This window comes from Dermacentor albipictus, unplaced genomic scaffold, assembly GCF_038994185.2.
Source record: "Dermacentor albipictus isolate Rhodes 1998 colony unplaced genomic scaffold, USDA_Dalb.pri_finalv2 scaffold_38, whole genome shotgun sequence".
Lineage (NCBI taxonomy): Eukaryota > Metazoa > Arthropoda > Arachnida > Ixodida > Ixodidae > Dermacentor > Dermacentor albipictus.
In genome coordinates this window covers 320,497-337,070 of record NW_027225592.1, presented here as the reverse complement: position 1 = coordinate 337,070, position 16,574 = coordinate 320,497, and the positions used below count along the sequence as shown (strand labels likewise).

The 16,574-nt window shown below is 44.6% G+C and overlaps 1 protein-coding gene and 1 long non-coding RNA gene across 12 annotated transcripts in view; one reads left to right on the top strand and one right to left on the bottom strand.

Annotated features, from left to right (window-relative positions):
* Positions 1–16,574, top strand: part of LOC135916939 (uncharacterized) — a 210,965-nt gene that overhangs the window by 141,982 nt on the left and 52,409 nt on the right. The gene's annotated exons all lie outside the window — the stretch shown is intronic.
* Positions 922–15,417, bottom strand: LOC135916945 (uncharacterized). The gene is made up of 4 exons (XR_010569114.2): positions 15,131–15,417; positions 13,097–13,183; positions 6,741–6,954; positions 922–1,118 (listed from the first exon to the last, which is right to left on the bottom strand). It is a non-coding gene; the product is annotated as an uncharacterized lncRNA (long non-coding RNA).

Sequence of the window (16,574 nt, the reverse complement as noted above, 5' to 3'; positions counted from 1 at the left end):
GCAAATATTGAATATCAAATTGTATATTGAATAGCCAAACGCCCAGGTGGATATCCGTACAGCAGGAATATACGACTGTGCCGACTAGTACGAAACGGACAGCTACACGCCAGGAACAAGGAATTGGGTTTAAACATGATATCACTAATTGTAAATTTTTTTTAAAAAGTAGAGGAATAACCTTTTGGCATCCTAGGACCCGGGATGCAAATAAGGTTGCCGTGAAATAATGGGTGTTACATGACTAGCTTTCTATAACGCTAAATAAATAGTTGGCGAAAAAATATCGGTGGTTCTGAAAAAAAAAGAAAGCTGTAGAAACTGTGTACCACAGACGTGACGAAGGGCTTGTTGTAAAGAAAACATCACTGGTTCTAGCACAAAAGATAAAACTGCTACATGGGACTGACGAAAACGTTAAATGGCACTACCATCAGAGGTCGGATTTATCATGTCGCCTCCCTATTGAAAATTTGCCCGATGCTGGGCATAGTGGAATCCATCATCCATCATCATGGTGGATTATGGTGATGGGTGGCATGCCGGGTGACGGGTGGCACGGTGGGTGCTGGGTGGCATGCCGGGTGACGGGTGGCACGGTGGGTGCTGGGTGACATGGTGGGTGACGGGTGGCATGGTGGGTGATGGGCAGCATGCTGGTTGCTGGGCACAGCGGGTGCTGGGCGGCACGGTGGGTGATGGGTGGCACGGTGGGCACTTGGTCGGATATCATCGTGGGCGCAGCACGTCAAAGGCAAGTTGTGTGATGCATTGAAGGAGCAGCCATTGCTATACGGAAGCTCATGACGGGCTATCTTTATATGTGATGTTGAGTCTTATGAAGTGTACAGTCTGTATATACATGTTGCCAAGATGCGGCTATTTTCATGCCGTAACGAATCAATCTGTAAAGCACCATACTACGTAGCATATCATCACACTTTATTGAAAAAGCATCACTGGACTTGTACTGTATTTACTTTTCCACTCGCTTGCCCTGGCGTCCTGCTTGTGTAAAAGAAAGCTCCAAAGGTGCTTTCGCAGGGAAGCAAGGTGGTTCTCCGGATGTGGTGTAGGTGGCATCATTGGATGGTCACTTATGTATTTCTCCAGGCAGTCTAAAAGGAGAGTGCAATAAATATATAAGTAAATTGTTTTTCCAATGATTTCCAGCAATAAGTGAATGAAGAAAATCTGCTCTTATCACTTCAAAAAAAGTTTCAGATAACAAAATGCAGCAAATGTCACACACAAACATGCTACCCAGGGCGCAAGCCAGCACAGGTTTATTTGCAGTGAGAATGCATACACATGCATCACATTGTTTTGCAGATTTACATGGAATTTTTGTATGTTTTTTGCCAAAGCCACACCTCTTCTCATCTGGAGGTTGGCTTAACTGCAAAATTTAGACACATGGGAGCTGTACTCAAAGCCTCATGGGGTGGATATTTGGCTTCTGATTTTGCATAATTTGTCTGCTCTTCGACCACCCAAATTCCTGTCAAATTCGGAGAACCACAATTTGGCTACACTGTCTCTAACGCATGCAGGAGAGCTGCAAGGTGCAAGCTGTCTGGTTTGTCCATTCTATCATTTGTTAGCTTTACTTGTTGCTCATGCGGTTGGTGAGGAAGTCGTAACTTTAGCATTTGCCATATAGGCATAAAAGAGTTCATGTAAAAGCTGTATAATGGCTGGCTTGCAAGCTTTATTTAGCTGCAAATGATGGCAACTAATGTTTTAAAGTGAAGCTTTTTTTTGCCTCTTCTCCCAACATTACGGACGCTGCAGCTGCTATGGTCTTGTCATGCATGCCGTTGGATTTCTTGCAACATTACCAGATGGCGCTCACCTCTGCACATCCTGACCGGCACTGCTGCCCCAGCATTTCACCGTTAGGGTGTATTGCACGTACTGTGCTGGTTTTAATTTCTATGCGAGAAAAATGCAGATGCTGGGCTGTGATAGTGTAAACATTAGAATCGTCCTTAGTCTGAAGAGAGCGCTTTGAGCTGGAATCTCAACAGTGTGTTGGCCATGTATGTAGAAGGAGCCCATTAACACGCGCCAGCAAGGCATGCACTCGACGTCGAGGACACCCAGACTTGAAAGAAGTGTCACACAGAACAGGAGCGTCTTCGCTATGCAGTGAAATGTAGTGCAGACTGCGAACTTATGTATACATACAATTACAATACCTAACTGAAGTATGCACAGCTTCATAATTCAATTAAAGTTTAATATTTCTGCCATGATGCGCTGCGCCATGTGAGGCAATGACAACGCTCAATTCCCTCTCAGAGATTATGAACAATGACTCGCAACAACACCTCAAGCAAACACATCTCTCTGTGTGTTCTGCGGACTATGCAGACAAACAGAAGTGGCGCATGCAAGGTAAAGCTTAACATCAACTCGCCACTTTTGTATTGGACTAAACGCTGAAAAAATTACAAACTTGCTACTAACATCACCGTTAATTATTGTCAATCAATGCAAACAATGTGTGCTTCGTGTACATCGATTCTCACAGGGCATGGGATCTGCCATTTTTTTTCTACTTTTCAATCTCCATATTGCTACTTTGCTAAGCTAACCTACATCTTCAATGTAAAAAAAGCCTAAAGAAGCCTCTTAACGTAATACAGAGCAATCTTTCATGCTTGTCTGTTTAAAAAAAAGCATATTTCTGTAGGAAATGAAATCTTCGGCAGAGTGTTGATGCGACTACAAGAGTACCTGGTACTTTGAACCATAAAACAATTGAATCTTGGCAGAAGAATGCCAGTTACAGCCACACTATACAGTCCTTTCTAATCCAGGCTGGCGGAAATCGCTGGAATTCCGCATGATGCCCAGCACCTTGCTTTTCTTGGCACCGAAGAGAGGCATGAAAATTTTAGGATGCTTTGCGTAGAACAAGATCAGCTATGCAGATCAGAGCGTACATGCGAATAATGTACGAGGTGCTTTCTTTGTGTAGCAGTTCTTTCCTCATTCTTATGCTTAAATAAAATGAGATCACTGAAAGTATGCCGAAAGTGCTGATAGGCCATGTCTTACAAACTTCAATAATCAGAACATCTAAAATCAAGAAAGCGGCTGACAGATGAAATAGCACACTGTGGTATGAAGGTTATAAACACGGATGAGGTGCCTCAGAAATGCTGGCCAACGTTTCGATAGGAGCTATCTTCGTCAAAAGTGGCCTGGTCAGCCTTGGCATGTTAGTTTTAAAGGACTAGTAGGGTGACGTCACGTGCAGTTGTTGTCAGTGGCAGCTGGTTGTAAAGGAAGAGACTTTAAAGAGAATGAGCGCTGTCGTCTGACGTCTGTAAGCATGGTTCCTAAGACGAGGGCACAAGACCGTGAGGATAGGAAGGCGGCGAGAAAAGAAACGAAAGAAAAGGAGAAAACAAAGACATGCCAAGAGGCAAAAAAAGAAAGACAAGAAAAAGACGGGCATGGGAGCGTGTTAAGGAAGTGAGGGATTAGGGAGCATTCAGGAGTGTCATTGGCGGCATGTTTCTGCCGTTTTAAAACTGGTCAGGCGGTCAGTGTGCGAGTAACAAAAAAGACCCCAAAAGACATCAGTTGAAAGAATGTCTTGAGTAGCGTAGCAGCGACGCGTCGGGTAATGTTGAAGAAATTAAGATGGCGACAAGGAGTCTGGGATGCAATGCATGTGGTAGCTGGCAGGAAGAAGCATGGTGTTTTAGGGATGTCAGCCTCAGTAGCTCAACGCAGGTGTCGTCACAGTGGTATATAGAGCTGGTGATACCCTGTGTGACTGATGCGCAGAAAAAGGTATCCTGGCATCTGGGATTTTGGATTGTGGTGGTGAGGGTGTTAAAAAAATATGATAGAAAACAGACAAAAGGGGGGAACTGAAAGTGGAATAACAAATAGGAGGGTTACATGAGCAAAAGCGGGCGGAGGCAGGTGTACATGGGAAAAGGGGTCATACAGTTGATATAAACATTAAAACATGAAAGAATATAATAAATTGAGTAGTAAGCAGGTAAAAATTAGAAACGGTGGAATAGGTGAGGTTAAGAATTAAGTTTAGGTGGTGGCACAATGTGTTTTGTGCCTTGGTTGATGACATGAGGCTTTCCGATTTAAGTTACAGCTTTAAAGTTTTTAAAGATTCTAAGTTGCTATGTGTTAAATTGATTTCCATTGGATGTAGGCATTTAAACTTGTGTATGAGGTATGATTCCATATATTTCCTCTAGCGAGGTGAGCGGAAATTTGTAGTCTATAGAGCCTTGCTTTGTCACATATGACATGTTCATTGAAGTGGCTCGCTACTGCTTTAGGTAAATTGTTTTGTATCTGCGCGATGACCGTTCAGTCTTTTATAAATTTTTTGTCCTGTCTCACCTATGTATTATTTGCTACAAGTGGCACATTCTAGACAGTAGACTACATTGCTTGATGTGCAGATGAAACTCGAAATTACCTCGTTTGAGTAATTGGATGCTGTACTTATTACTGTAGTAGTAGATTAAATGTGTTTGCATGTAGAGCACCCGTGCAGCCACAGGGACTGGTTCCCAACTTCGTTGTTGTTTTTAGTTTGGCACGTACAAGAATATCCTTAATATTATAGTGTTGCATCTCAAGACTACCCTGGGCAGGGTGGGAAAAATCTTGTTTCTGGTTGCTGGCGAGAATTGGGTAGTATTTATTGAGGATGTTCATGTTTGGGAGTGTGTTTGAGAATTTAGTAGTAAGAAGAGGCGCTGTTCTTGTGATCCTAGGGTGAGGCTTGAGCACCTCGGCTCAGTCAGGTTTGGTTGCATTGGTGCAGGCTTTCTGAAGGGCACTCTTTGGGTGGTTCCCGTTTGATAGGGTTTCTTTAAGGTGATCAAGTCTATCTATGTAGTCTTGGTTTTCAACACACGTGACGTAGCCATGTGCTTGACCTTTAAAGATGCCTTCTTTGCAATGTAGCTTGATGGTGGCTTGTATATTCTAGGTACTGTTGTTTGTCAAAGGTTTCCATACAGCATTGTCATTAGTGTCCCAGTGTCAATGTATATTGTTGTGTTCAGAATGTTTATGCGCTCCATTGAAGATTTTGATGTGAATTTTATTGTTGGGTGAAAAGAATTTAGAAATCCTACATATTTATCTAGGCTGTCTTGACCATGTCACCATATTATGAATATGTCGTCTATGTATCGTAGGTATGTGTGGGGCCTGTCAGTGCAGCGCAATAGGAAGTCTGTAGAATCGCCATGAATATGTTCGCATAAATATGTTTTCCCATGTACATCTGCTTCCGCCCGCTTTTGCTCATGCCACCCTCTTATTTGTTATTCCAGTTTCAGTTCACCCCCATATTTGTCTGTTCTTTATTATATTTTTTCGAAACACCCTCACCAACACACTCCAAAGTCCCAGGCGCCAGGATACCTTCTTCGGTGCCTCAGCCACACAGGGTATCGCCACTTCTGTGTACCGCTGTGACGACACGTACGTTGAGCTACTGGGACTAACGTCCCTAGAAAGACCATGCCGCTGCCTTCCAGCTGCCCTATGCACTGCATTCCGGACTCCTTGCTGCCATCTTAACTCCTTCTAAATTATCCGACGCATTGCTGCTATGCTACTCAAGTCATTCTTTCAACTAATGTCTTTTCGGGTTGTTTTTGTTACTCGAGCTCTGACCGCCTCACCGGCTCCTTTAAAGCCACAGGAACATGCTGCCAAAGACACCCCTGAATGCTCCCTAACCTCTTGCTTGCCCAACACCTTCCTTTGCCCTTCTTTTTCTTGTTCTTTCTTTCCCTCTTGGTGTCTCTTTTTTTCTCCTTTTCTCCCCGCCTTCCCACTCCCACTATTGTTCCTATGTCTTAGGAATCATGCTTGCAGACATCAGGTGACTGCGCTCATTCTCCTTCAAGTCTCTCCATTTACAACCAGCCACTCCCGAGAACTGCATGTGACGTCACTCCACTAACACTTTAAAACTAACATGCCGAAGATGACGAGGCAGCCTTTGAGAAGACACGTCTTCCTAACGAAACGTTGGCTACCCTTTCTGAGGCACTTTATCCCTGTTTATAACTTTACATCCCAATAATGAGAATAGTGTTTTGAAATTGCATGGCTGTGAACGCTGCAGATTGTAAAGCAGCACATCAGGTGACCACAGTCAACACTTAAGAAGGCAGTGGTTTAAAAAGCTTCTTTTCGACCATACAATTTGCCAAGCTGTGTCGGAACCCAATTTTCTTGAGAAGCATTATTTCAAAAAAGTGAAATGAAAGCTGAAGCGTGAAAAGCTACAATAACGCATGCCAAGTCTACATTAGAAATTTCAAAGACAATGAGGTGCTTAAATGTTCACTTCTGTTAAGACAATGAGCAGCAGGTGAATGCAAGCTGTTAAGGTCCTGTCAAAATTAACCGCTCGTGTAGCCACCCGACTTTCTTGATTGTTTTTAATTGAAACTGATTATGGGGGAAGCTTTGTTGGCGGTTTTCGCCGGAAACCCATATCCCGAAATTATCTTGTGCTGCTTTTCATACGCACAGAGAAATTTAAATTGTGTGTCGAGACACGGTGCATATACAGCAGAAGAAAAAGATATAATATATAGGCACTTGCCTCATTCTTGCTTTGGCATTTCTTGTCGCTCTGTATACATCATGTAATGCTAACTCATTCAGATAACTTGCAGATATGCAGTTATGTTTCTTAAATGAGGTGACTGTTGACTTACTCTTCAAAGCAGCCACTTTCTCCGGTGTTGCCGGAAGCTTCCCAGATGCGCGGCGCATTGTTCGGCAGGCCTGTCCAGTCAGGCTGCTTTCCCCTGCTTGCACTGGTGTCCACAGGTGCCATGCCACCTCTAATGGGCACTTTCCGTCGGAAGCAGACTTGAATATGTAATGCCACTTGTTGAGTGGCATCACAAATCCCACACCAATCTGTACCTGCAATAGATATGAAGTGTTTTTTTCCTGAGCAGTATTCTTAACACTAAAACGCACTTGAATAAAACAATATGATATAGGTTAATTAGGTCCGTCAATTTCTGATGCAACTCTATAATTTCCAATTTCTGCCCCTCGAACAAGTTTTAAAAGAAACTGGGGTTAAACCCAACCTCACCAAGAAATTCATTTTTGTGTAAAGGTATAAACTAATAAAATTTTTCCATTTTAAGGGCAGCAAACACTCATATCTCGTACAGTCTAACCTTGCAATAATGAAATTAACAGAGAAAGCGAAACAATTGATTCAAATAGGCGCACCGCCATGCAGAGAACAGTGCAAGAACGAGTGACGTCAAGGCCTCCAAGATTGCAGTGTCACACGGAGAACAGTGCAGCACATGTTACCTAGAGACCTACGCGCGCCAGTCTCCAAAATCCACCACCATCACACACTACATGGCCTTGTTCTAAAGAACACTGGAGACATGCCTTGAAAGTATGATTACCTTTGCATGGTTGAAAACAAGTGAATTCTTTTGTGGGCTCTGAAAACCACTCGCACCACTCACTGATCTCAGCAGTTATATTTTCGTCATGACTAAACTGCAGCGATGAATGCGCCAAGTCCCGTCACAACTTCAAACTTCAGAACTTGGTGTGCACGCTCCTTTTACTGCGACAAGGTTTGAAATGTTTGTTGTAACAGTACAGCGCTAGTACAGCGGCAGCGGAATTCTCTTTAGGGACAATTGCACCTTCTACATCTTTTTGTAGGTTTTTGCGCAATATGTGCGTTGCTGCTTTTTGTCATTAAGCCCTTCAGTTGATGTCTAGCGCCCGTTCAGACTGTGTCTCTTTGTGTGTGTGTGTGCCCTTGCACTTGTCATGATGTCCAAGTTCAGCTACCACCAACTAGAACTAAGTTTTGCATTAATCAGAAGTACATATTAGCACGCTTTATAAAAAGCCAAAGGATTAGCACTATGCTGACCGGAAATGAGAAATGGTAAGAATATTCTGGCTGAAAACAACATTTCATGTTTATCAACACTGACGGGCAAGTAATTAAGAAAGTTGGTGTACGTTAATGTTTACCTTTTGAGTGACACAAGGGACAGAAAGAAGACAACAAGACACGAAAACTACCAATTCAACATTAATTTTGATGCAAAAATTAAAGATAATATTTATACTGCGTGTGCCCTTGCACTGCACAAGCGATCTTTTAAAACAAAGGGCACAAGTTGCAATACAAATGTATAAAATCATGATAAACAGTACTTGCATAAAAATAGAACAAATAAGCACAGAGTGATCACTATTCTGTGTCATTTAGAGAGTATTCCTCTTTGTAATGCAATCATAATGAGCACTGGCTGACAGATGTCCCTCTTTTTTAAATGGTATGCCTCAGTGATATTGTTGATCAATCGGTTGCCTTAAGTAAACAAAAGAGATGAACAATCTAAATCTGGCGTACATCACCAGTCGTGTCAATGCATTGTCAAGTGGGATGAGCATGCTTGTCCCTTGAGTGAATAATGGTGCTCTCCTGGGCACATGTTTATACACCGGCCAGTCTGCCCTATGTACAAGACCGTCCATCCTTAGTACGAAAATGGTGCAGAGTGGCCGAACTCCGCGGATTGCCAGCGCGCATGGCATGGCTGTGCAACGGAGCTAAGCGGCGCAGGCGCACAGGGGCTTAGAGGTGGGACTTCATGTCGTGTGTCATCCGCTAAAGCATGGCGTGCTCCCGCACTTTAGCAGATGACACGAAGCTCCACATCCCCCCTGCACCATGCACGCTGGCACTCCGCGGGGCATGGTCAGGCTGAGTCGTGTTCGTGCCAAGAGTTGACGACCCTGTACATTTGACCAAACATACACATGAACAGAGGCATAGACTACACTACTAATGACGGACACAAGACATTTAGTGGTAATTTATACAAATCTCCCTTGTCTGGATGCCTTTCTCAATGCGCTTGTGGAATGCTATGCACACATATTTGGAGCGAAAAAATAAAGTAGGCAGGTATGCAGCACAATCCACAAGTGAACTGAGAAAAGCGAGCAGGCAAGCGAGGTACGCTTGGTTAAACATACCACGAAATATGTCTAGTGCGTGTTAGGGGCAGTGTACTGCATTCTAATGTTAGGATGCTGACAGGCCAGGAACTAAATATGTACCAAAGAAATCACCACATTTTACTGAGAAGACCGGCATGCTCGTCTGACTTGGCCGTGCATTGCCGCGATAGGGCTTGAGGCCAGATTAAATTAGTTTATCTATTTCCACCCACGGTGAAAAATTGACAAGAGAAATCAAAGAGGCATACCACAAGACGTGTGAGCAAGCCCCCATTATGAAAGCATGAAAAAAGACGTCCTTTCTAGATGACAAGGGATAGAAATTAGTCTGACTATTCACCTTTTTTTTACGTAAATACTGTTTATTGTGATTTTTCACCTTTGTATTACAACTCACATTTTCCTTCTGAAGGAACTTGTGCACAATATAAGCACACATTCAGTGTTAATTTTATTCCTTCTATCAAAATATTCAGTCATCACTGGTCATGTTGTATGGTCTCCCTTCCTTCACTGTGTAAATTTTGTCCTCAAGAGTTATATGAACTCACTGGCAAACTCAAAACGACACTACAAATTTCACCTAGAGGATACGGCTGGTTCTCAGAAAATGCAGAAATACGGCGACAGGTGTCTGTTGGCACACTGTAGCAATAATGGGTGGAAGCTACCTTTGACATTGCTGCAATACATCAGTTGTCACATGGCTAAAACCCTTAAGAAACAACAGAAATGTAAGTGCACAGCAAAAACAAGCAGGTTCATCAACCACAAGTTTGACTTCAGCAGCCAGAACATAGGCAGTTTCATATAGCTAAAGCATTAGCTAATATGTGGAAAATACATGCACAAGCACCCTTAACTTGAAATACCTGCATACCAACATAAAACCATGAGTTGCAGTGCATATGACGCTTGTTCATGACACTAGTATTTTGTGAAAAATACTTTTTGGATTACGTACAATGCTTTCAGTTCATTTGCCCAGTAATCAAAGGCGTTTGACAGCATTACACTTTGTACTTGCTAGTTGAAAATATTCTCACCTGAACAGCACCAAGCAGAATAAATAGAAAACTGCCCACTGTGCTAACCAAATATGTGGAGAGACCCAAACTAATAGAATTATTTCTGGACAGCTGTAGACTTAGAGCTTGTTGGCTGATAATCACTACTAAAATTACACCACTGCCAAGCAGATGTTCTGTGTGGTGCTGTTGAAATCAAGTTCACTTGATGAGCAACATAGCAATAACCAGCAAATGCTTTAGCAATAGCGAGCAGGCAATCTTGCATGTGCAAAACTGCATGCTTATTTAATGATAGTGCATCAATAGACTGAACTATGTACCAACTATGTGGTCTATGCAGTATAGACAAAGTCGAAAACGATGCAACTGGACACAGACTCTGCCACAATGCCTACTTGCATGGATGGGTATAGCTTAAGAAGAATATAAAAAAATGTAGAGAAAGAAAGCAAGCTTACTAGAAAACTCCTCACTGCTGTAGTACTTACAGCACAGTGAATACTGGCCTTCATGTACCATTTAAAGAAATTCAAGCTCGTGTCCATTGTTCTGGGAACTTGAGAAATAATTGTGAAATTAATGGAGAAGGTTGGGCTAGTTGGCGTTGACACAGCTCCTGTGACATAGTTACTAGCACAAACAAGGTGTATGGAATAAAGGTCGGACTAGCCAAAGCGGTAGACTTCAACTGACAAGCTTTATTCAGAAGAAACACGCAAACAGGCCACCGCATGCTCAGTTAATGTGGAGACAGATGCATAAACGAATGTGCCACATAGGGGGATAACGAAATGCACATAGAAGCTGATAAGCATCCACAAGAAGCCATTACAAAGCATTCACCAGATTTTTCTGAAGACACAACACTTATTTATCAGCTGGTACCAGTGATGGAGTGCTTATGCATTCATCAGCAGCTTTCGAAATGCAAAACACCCCAAACATTTCCCTATATAACTGCCTGGCAAACTGACTGAGCACTGGTGTGTTATGAAAACATGGGGAGCATTTATGGGTACTTTAACAGTGATCAGCCAAGTAGCCAGCACCTGTGAGAGCATTTACAGCGTTCCGGTACTCCCCAAGCCACTCATTCAGGCACCTGTTTGTTCAATATACCACTTTCCACAGGGAAGTGAAATGTAGTATACCACCACTACATTTCAGTTAACAAAGCAGGTGACATGCTCCTTAGTGCATGTACCTTGACGCCCGGCAATGTTTACCAACTTGCATATTCTTGTGAGCGTTAGCGGTGCTGAAAAAATGCCTACACCAAACTTGTTCGCCACCTTTCTTCTAGGCGGTGAGACACCATGTACGTATGGCAGCGCTGCACGGCTACCACTGGGACATGCGTTACTGCACATCCAGTGGGCAATGTGGTAGTGCCAATGACTTTCTTGTTGTGCTGGCTTTGCTGTTAAAAACATTGTGGGTGTTTTCAAACAGTGTTCAGTAGGACTCAAGTTCACACATGAGTTGCCAGAAGATGATCGCCTGCAATCATTCGATATTCGTATAATTTTAAATCATACTTTCCTTTATTATATATACTCTCTTAGGAAAAAGAAGCCCTTGCTCGACTACCGTTTGGCATACTCCATGTTAGAGGATGCATAGCTCCTAGCTGCCCGAGAGCTGTTCTGGTTAAATCTTGTGCACCAGGTTTCCTGCAGCGCTCAGCAACAAGCGAGCCATTTATGTAGGGCCGGGTATCTCGATAACACCTCGGTGTCAATTAGTGGGAGCCTCATTAAAGAGGTAAAAACAGATCTGGCAGCTGCTCGGTGCAATAACGCACGTCCCAGTGGGCGCCCTGTGGCTGTGCCATCTGTACATGGGGTGTCCCACCACCTAAACAACGTGGCAAACCAGTGCAGTGTAGGTGTTTTCTTCAGCACCACTAGAGCTCGCAAGAATGTGCAGGTTGGTAAGCAACGCCGGGAATCAGGGTACATGTACTAAGGAGCATGTCATCCACTTTTTTAACTGCAATGTGGGGGTGGTATACAGGATTTCACTTCCCTGTAGAAAGTGCTGTATTGGAGAAAAGGGCAGGTTCTTGAATGAGAGGCTTAGGGAGCACCGGAACGCTGTAAACGCTCTAGCAGGCACTGCCCGTTTGGCTGACCACTGCCGAAGATGTGCTCGTAAATGCTACCTGTGTTTTCAAAACAAGCAAGTGTTCAGATGGTTTGGCAGGCAGTTAGATAAGGAAATATTTGGTGTTTGGCATTTCAAAGGCTGTTGATGAATGTGTAAGCACTCCTTCACTGGAACTCACTGATAAAGGAGCGTTTGTTGTACCTTGAGAAGAACCTGCTGAATGCTTTGTAATGGCTTGTTGTGGTGGGCGGTATTGGCTTTGTTGTGCATTTGGTTTCCTCCCATGTGGCACATTTATTTATGCATCTGTCTGCAGATATTTTTGAGCATAAGGTGGGGCCTCATTGCGTGTTTTCTGAATAAAGCTTGTAAGTTGAAGTCTAGTGCACTGTCTTGTCCAACTTTTTTCAATTAGTCTTGTTCGTGCAAGTGACCCTCACAATAATTGTAATACCAATGTTCAACAATGGTAAGCATGCTGCATACTTAGACCTGTGACATATTTGGCCCATTACACTTTTAATCCTTACGTGTGCAGAAACTGCACAAGCGTGTAGCCTAAACGAAAAAAAAGTGGATATAAAAGGTATAACACAGGAAAGTTTCAAATCAATAAAACAAAATAACAAGAGGTAGATATAATGTGTACTAATCAAAATAAAATGTAACGCGCAGCGAAGTGATTGATGCAAGAAAAAATATACCTCAAGACATGTTAGATCTAGCTTTAAAGTGAACAAGGTAATGTGTGCATAATATATACAAACACAAATAAGCAGCAAGTTGAATAAAGTTGAGCAGCTATTTAGCCTATTTAGTAAGCACTGCTGAGTAATATGTCCATAAACTTATTGACGAATGATACCGAGATCCTACTTTTGCAAACACATACACTTCAGTCATACCTGACCAGACCATCCGATTACACACAGTGCTGCTGCAGCCATAGCTCCTCCCTGACGTGGACACTGTTGTTGGTCACGGCCTTGCCACTGCAAGGTAGGTTCTGTGTTAAATTATAGCAGTGGCACTTTAAAGAAGTCATTGTGAACACATGCAAGGAGCACAGAAAAAGTCACAAAAACAATGTTTGCACCACTGCAGGGTGGGAACAAAGCACAAGGTCAAAGTTACTGATGAATGTTGTGATAATAGGGACCTCTTCATGACAATAAAATTTTTAAGACCTACAGCTACAGTACATTACAAACAAATGTTTGTTTACGTAACAATTGATTTTTTTCTATCGGTTAAGCAACTTTCCCTTGTCATCTCTAGTTATGTCAAAACACCTTGTCTCAAAACGTAAGCTGTAGTAGTAGCAAGCCGCAATTGCTTAAATTTTTTTGCCCGAACCCTATGAGGGAGATTTTGTGCGCAACGGCGACGCGCGACGGCTTTGAGCGAGAAAACGGGCCGTCGCGCGAACATATCGCTCGTTCTTTGTCGCCTGGTTCTGGAAATCTAGAATTCGTCGCTCGTCGCCCAGAAGTGCTATGAGCGAACAGACAATAGCGCGAAGCCAGAACTGGATGTACTACATCAGTCGAGTACTACAGCTTGTTGCACGGAACAAGCAAACGACTATTTTCATACGTGCAAGGTTAAGAACCTACTGCAAGACTTTAGAGAAATGTTTTACGCTGCTCCTTTGAGTAAAACACAGCAAACTAAATTAATAATGCACACTTTTGGCGCGTATTTGCTGCCCTCATACCGGCAACACCGGGGAGACGGCTCTCAATGTCGTCGCTCGCATAGGGTACGACTTGTAGGGAACGAGCTAGCGCGGCAGCCATCTACATCGCGTCTCTGTCGCGCGCAAGACCGCTCGCAAGGGGTACGACTTGTAGGGAACGAGCGAGCGCGACAGCCATCTACATCGCGTCTCTGTCGCGCGCAAGACCGCTCGCATAGGGTACGACTTGTAGGGAACGAGCTAGCGCGGCAGCCATCTACATCGCGTCTCTGTCGCGCGCAAGACCGCTCGCAAGGGGTACGACTTGTAGGGAACGAGCGAGCGCGACAGCCATCTACATCGCGTCTCTGTCGCGCGCAAGACCGCTCGCATGGGGTACGACTTGTAGGGAACGAGCGAGCGTGACAGCCATCTACATCGCGTCTCTGTCGCGCGCAAGACCGCTCGCATGGGGTACGACTTGTAGGGAACGAGCGAGCGCGACAGCCATCTACATCGCGTCTCTGTCGCGCGCAAGACCGCTCGCAAGACCGCTCGCATGGGCTACGACTTGTAGGGAACGAGCGAGCGTGACAGCCATCTACATCGCGTCTCTGTCGCGCGCAAGACCGCTCGCATGGGGTACGACTTGTAGGGAACGAGCTAGCGCGACAGCCATCTACATCGCGTCTCTGTCGCGCGCAAGACCGCTCACATGGGGTACGACTTGTAGGGAACGAGCGAGCGCGACAGCCATCTACATCGCGTCGCTGTCGCGCGAAAGATCACTTGCATGGGGTACGACTTGTAGGGAACGAGCGAGCGCGACAGCCATCCACATCGCGTCGCTGTCGCGCTAAAGATCACTTGCATGTTGTTTATACTTTTTCCCAATAACTGTTCACAAACCAACAACCGCGTAGACAGACATTTACAACCTCGAAGCATAAGTAAGAGAGGAAACGTCATTGCAGTAAGAATAGGTAAAGAGGCAGATGAGTCTTTATTATCCAACTTCAGCAGAAAAGTGGCAGCTCGCGCAAATGAGGACTTTTGCCGAACCTAATCCCTCTCACCGGAAGGAAGCGCTCACCAAGACTTTAAATTTAGCATTAGGCCAATAAACTTGCGCAAGCAAATTATGTCAACCAACGCTCAGCAAGCATCGGCACAGTCAATGTCGTCGTGGGAGTTCGATTTCTTGCGCCCGCAAGGCACTCTAGGCACACACGAGAAGCAAGCACAGCATGCCTGTACTCACCTTTTAAATGGTACGATGCGGTCGAAAAGCGCCCTCCAAGTTGCCGGAGCTGCAAAGTTATTCCCGCATACGTGCAGTTGCGTAGTGGACGACCTGCGGAACGCTAATAATGCGCATCATTTCTTTGCGGCGTCCACCGGACTCTCCACAACCACCACGGACAAAGGGAACGCACTCCATGGCATGAAAATCGTTGGTCCACGTTTGCCTGGCGCACCACGCATACCGCGAGTTTGCAGCGAGACACAAGCTATCTTCTGGCACTTTTGTGCACGCGAACTAAGTTACAATTCATTACACCAAACGCAAAAACACCATCAAACAAACACATCGTAGCAACTCGTACGACCGACAGCACATGTAAACAAGGGAACAAGACTGGTGGATGGATACTATGAGCGACGACTTTGAAATGGGGTGGTGGGTGGCGCCACCTGTGAACTTGGGAGTTTGGTTGGCCTCCGCGATGACTAAAATAATAACCAGCACACACTCGCTTTGTGCCTTGTTGCACCGAACTGCATATAAATGTTGCAGCACATAAACAACCATCGCACAGTTTATATTATCCGCCATAGTTTAGCGCTGAAAGAAATTCTATGACGTATTTTCGATTTCCAGGGGCTTCCGCCGCATGCGGGCAGTAAAAAGATGGCCTTCGAGATTCGCGTATGCCATTCTTAGGAAGCCTTCTCTAGGCTGTATTGTATATGTATAAAAAAATATGTATAAAAAGGTTTAGTAAAAAAGAAAAAAAAGACGGTGTGGAAAGCGAGGGGGTGGAGCCCCTAGCCCAGAACTCCACTGGCTTGTGCGGTCCGCCGTGCCTGGCCGAGGCTGGCGAGCCAAGTCTTTGCTCCCTTCCGGAAAGTTTGCCACCTGCTTTCAGCTGTTTTGAAGCCCATCCATGCCCACCCACGACGCCTTGCGCTACTGCCCGTGCATTGACCCGTGCTACCTGCGCCGTCACTTCGTTTTAAACGACTTGTTGCTTTCGTCACCCTCTACTGTAGCATTAGAAATTGTTGACATGATCTCGGAGGTACACGTCCAGTGTGCGATGTTTCCGTGCGCGTTGTAACTTATTCAGTCGGAAAGCATCAAATCTACGAGGATTAAGCACTCGGTTGGCGCGGGTTACACCCGTGTCACCCGCATTGCTTTCGTGTTGGTGTGGTGAATGTGTGCGTATTGCGCTCCTGTCGTCCATGCCTTCTGTATTTATCGTGCGGCCCACGAATATTCCTGGAAAAAACCGCATGTCTCTGCCGCGTGAATGTGTCCTATGTGGTGGGTGCCAGAAATGTGCGGCGGTGTACAATATGTTCGCAGCCAAGTGCTACCGTGCATTCCAGCGAATAGACGCGGCGGCTTATGCACGGTTTTATTCAGTGTTTCTTCATTAGCTTTGTGATTTACTTGCGTCTGCGATAGAATCCACAAG